This window comes from Meriones unguiculatus, chromosome 15 (genome assembly GCF_030254825.1).
Source record: "Meriones unguiculatus strain TT.TT164.6M chromosome 15, Bangor_MerUng_6.1, whole genome shotgun sequence".
NCBI classification, from domain to species: domain Eukaryota; kingdom Metazoa; phylum Chordata; class Mammalia; order Rodentia; family Muridae; genus Meriones; species Meriones unguiculatus.
Window position 1 is genome coordinate 26,489,777 of NC_083362.1, and position 4,867 is coordinate 26,494,643.

Genomic DNA, 4,867 nt, shown 5'->3' on the forward strand with positions numbered 1-4,867 from the left:
CCTGTCTGACTGTATTTTCCTGTTTTTTCCATCAATTCCTTTAGCTGTTTATTTGAACAATCCTCTGTTTCTTTTATTTCATTCAGTGATTTAACCATTTCCTCTCTATAGGCTGTTTGGCTGCAACTTCCTCTATTTCTTTAGGGATGGCCATGAACTGTTTTTATCTTCCTCCATTCCTTTTCGCATTTTATTTGTTTTCTCTCTTATCCTCTTCATGGTCATTTGAATTATGTTAGGTCCTCTTCTTTCATTTCAATTATGCTGGGGTGTCTAGTGCTACTTGTCCCCGGATAACTGGGTTCTGGAGATGCCATCTTGCTCTGGGTTTATTAGTTGAACTTTTACACTGGCCTCTACCCATTTGGTTATCTTAGTTTTTTTGAGTTGGTTTCTGGTGGTTCCTGGAATCCTGCGGTGGAGAGAATCCCTTTGGCAGGAAGATGGTTTTTCCTGAAGGAAGCCTTCTCTGCTTTTTGGGTATAGTCGCTGGATGGCTGATGTTTTTCAGGAGTTTGTGCTGCTCACCTTAGGCATAGAGACATGAATGATAACTGTGGTCCTTATTTTTTGAGAGGGCTCTCCTCTCTCCAGGAGAAGTCCTAAGAACAGTTGCCCAGTTTCTTGCTGTGAATTTAGTGATCTGCTGCTGTAAACTGTGTGTCCTGTGGTTTGGTCAGTTTTGATAGGGAAAACTGGTTGCCCCTTGGAGCAGTATCTGGGGGTTGATCTCGGGGATCCCAGGCTTTTGTAGTTCTGAGTTTGGGGCTCTGCCTCCCAGTACCCAAGCAGTAATTTGTGGCGGGTGAGTACTGCTCTCCTGGTAACAACATACTCTCTGGTGCACAGCAGGTCCCTGGTTTGTGCCAGTCTGTGGAAACTTTTCTGGGGCTATACTGGGTGGTCTAAGTCTGTCCCCTTTGCTTAGTTCCCTGTGAGGATTTCTCCCTACAGTGACTCCAAGTCTCTGGTGTCCTGGGTTGCACAGTTCTGTCTGTGAGGAATAGTTGGTACAAAGCCGTTCTCTGGGCTGGTGGCACACACGCCTGCCTGTTAGTCTGGAGGAGCTGGGTGCCCAACTACTCTCTGTGCTTCCAGCTTGGGGCCAGATCAGTGATGGTGGCTGGTACCTGCCAGTCTGCGAGAGACTTTCAGAAATTCTCAGTCTCCTAGTCTCTGTTGCACTAGAGTGCATGGTTCCATCTGTGCTAAAGAGCTGGCATGCAGCCCCTCTCCGTGTTGGCGGCAGAAGGCCAGTTCAGTGATGGTGGCTCGTACCTGCTGGTCTGCAAGACTTTTTCCAGGGAAAGACTGGGTGAGATGTGGCCAGTCCCGCTACTTTCCTTCCCTGTGGGTTTTTCTCATGAGTGGAACTCCCAGTCTCTGGTGTTTTTGTGCCCACTGTTCAGCCTGGGAAGGGGATGGGGCAAGCAGATGTGTGGCTCTGGTCTGGCGACCTAGTGCCTGTGTGACCCGAGATCTCTTCCGGGTTCTGGCTGGGTGGCCTGAGAGTGGACCTGACTGGTTCCCACGCTGTGGGGGTTTTCTCTCACCTGGGAAACATGATCACTCTTGTTTTAAGACCCAGAGTTCAGGTTTTTTTTCGCTGTATGGAAAATGCTGTCCTGCTCCTCAGATGTAGTGTTCTCCTGGCACTGCCATCTTGGCCCCCAAATAATTTTTTTCAGTAAATTAATAACAGTTAAATTTGTTTTTGTCATTCCTTTTATTTGCCAGGCTCTAACTATAATATTCCATATGTTTTTACATTCACAGATAAAATCCATCTGAATTCTAAGAGCTATCTAACATTTACATTGTGATGAGTGGAGATCTTCCAATCTACCATAAATAACTATGCTGCTTTTTATGAGAACTTAGACATTGAGAAACAGTCTCTAAAGAGAAGTGTGGATTTTTAGAGAAACTGTAATGAATACTGTGTTTTAATAAAATTATGTAATACATGTCATTTTATAGGAAACTGTAGAACATTCCTAGTCTTTCTCGGTCTGTGTGATCCACCTGGAATGTAGACACACCTTTAATCTACACCTTTATTCCCCAAAAATGGGGGTTAAGTTGTTTGTAAAAGAAACCATACATGTATGAAAGTAATATTTAATTTAGTGGCAGAAATAGTGATGGATAGGAGAAAGATTTGACAGAATAAGATCTGTCCAACTCTGATGAATTGTGAAAAAAAAAGAGAAGCTACTTAAGAGGCAATGCAGAGAGAAAGGAGCCAGTTTTACCAGGAAAGTTTTACAGAGAGAGGTTGAGTGAGAGAAAAAGCTAGATACAGGTAAAGACAGAAGGAGCCAGAGAATGAGAAGGAGCCATAAGATAAGAAAAGATTTCTAGAATTAGTTTGTAGCCAAGCAGAGCAATCCAGAAGCTGAGAAAAAAAGCCAGATTGAATAAGTCAGCTGGAAGAGAAGTTTGAACCAGAACAGCTGAGTCAAACCAGGCAGCCCAGAGCTCCACAAAGAGAGCAACAGAACAAGAAAATTTGAAGACAGGGAACTTCCCAGAGACTCATACTCCATCCAAGGACTATTCATGGAGATAACCTAGAACCCCTGCACAGATGTAGCCCACAACAGCTCAGTCTCCAAGTGGGTTACATAGTAATGTGAAGAGGGACTGCTTTTGACATAATCTGACTGGCCTGTTCTTCGATCACCTCCCCCTGGGGGGGAGCAGCATTACCAGGCCATAGTAGAGGACAATGCAGCCACTTTTGATGTGAACTGATGGACTAAGATCAGAAAGGAGAGGAGAACCTCCCCTATCAGTGGACTTGGGGAGTGGCATGCATGCAGAAAGGAGAGGGAGGGTTGGATAGGGAGGGGAGGAGGGAGGGGATTATGGGGGGATGCAGAATGAATAAAGTGTAATTGATGAAAAATTTAAAAAAGGAAAAAAAATAAAAGATAATTTAAGAACCTTAAATGACTTTCAGTAAGAACTAGAAAGCATTAAGTAAAAACAAGAAAGATTAAAAATAATCTTTAAAATTAAAGAAAAGCTTTGCACACTTACTTTTCTACATATATCTTCAGTTATTTCTAGTACTCTAATTTTATTTCCAAAATACTTTGAACCTTAAACATTACATTGTTTAAAAATGTTACCCTAAAGAGGATAACAATACCCAAGAAAACACAAGGAATAAATTATGCCAGACAAGCAAATTAAAAGAGAACAGAGACCACAGCAGAGAAACAAAGTAACATAAATCAATAAATACTGTTCATTGATAGCTCTCAACATCAGTCATCTCTATTCTGTAATAAAAATGCATAACTTAACAGATTGGAAAACAGGATCAACCTTCATTCAAGTGAAATACCTTAACATCAAGAACAGACGTCACCTCAGGATAAAAGGATGGAAAAATATATTCCAAGCACTGGACCTAATAGGTAAGCTGCTGTGGCCACCTTAATATCTGACAAAACTAATCAAATGAGATAAAGAAGGACATTACATACTCATGAAAGGAAAAGTACACCATGAGGATTTTGCAATTTTTAACATCTATGTACTGAACACAAGGGAACCCAAGTTCATAAAAAACAGAACAACTACAGATTAAAACACATGTTGACTCACTTATAGTGAGAGACTTCAGTGTGCCATTCTAAACTATAAACAGGTAATCCAGACAAAAGCTAAACATAGAAATTCTGGAGCTAACCAATGTTATAAACAAAATGGACCCAACAGATATTTAAATAATATTTCACTATAACACAAAATAATATATATTCTTCATAGCACCTCACAGAACTTTTTCCAAAACTGATCACATACTTTGACATAAAGCAAGTCTCAACAGATACAAGAAAACTGAAATAACATTCTGCCTCCTATCTGACTAAAGCACTTTAAAGCTGTCTATCAAACACAATAGAAGTACAGAAAGTTTACAAACTTATTGGAACTGACCAACTCACTCCTGAAAGAAAAATGAGTCAAGACAAAAATTAACATTTTAGAACTGAATGAAAATAAAAATACGGTATCCCCAGACTTATGAAATACAATGAAGACAATTCTAAAAGGCAAGTTCAAAGTACCAAGTGCATACATTAAAAGAGAGAGAGAGAGATGATGATGATGACGATATTAGTAATTTAACAGCACATCCAAAGCCATAGAACAACAACAAAAAAGAAAGAAGATAAAAAATAAAAAACATCCAAAAAGAGTAAAGAGCAAGATGGGATGTCTGTTCTTGTTTGTCTACTTGATTGCATCTGGAATTAAGTAAAACTCAAAAATAAGGCACACAAGTAAGAGATTTTTGCTTAATATGAAGTGCAAAGGTCCACTTCTAAACTAAATCTTTGAAGTGGGAAAATTCACCACTAATGGAGATAATCTAGAACCTCTGCACAGATGTAGTCCATGGCAGCTCAGTCTCCAAGTGGGTTCCCTAGTAAGGAGAACAGGGGCTGCCTTGGATAGGAACTCAATGACTGGCTTTTTGATCACCTCCTCCTGAGGGGGTAGCAGCCTTACTAGGCCACAGAGGAAAACAATGCAGAAAGTCCTGATGAGACCTGTTAGACTAGGGTCAGATAGAACTGGAGGAGGACCACCTTGATTAGTGGACTGGGAGAAGGGAATGGGAGGATAGGAAGGAGGGAGGGCGGGATTGTGAGGGACTGAGGGAGGGGCTACAGCTGGGATACAAAGTGAATAAACAGTAATTAATATAAAAAATAAAAATAAAAAATTCATTGAGCCCTACATCCCTCTTCCTGTTGTTGAGAAACAACAAAGACACCATCTTGGGTCATGAGATCTAAGCTTCCACTTAAGGATAATTAAGGAAAGACTAGAAGAAACCTGGATC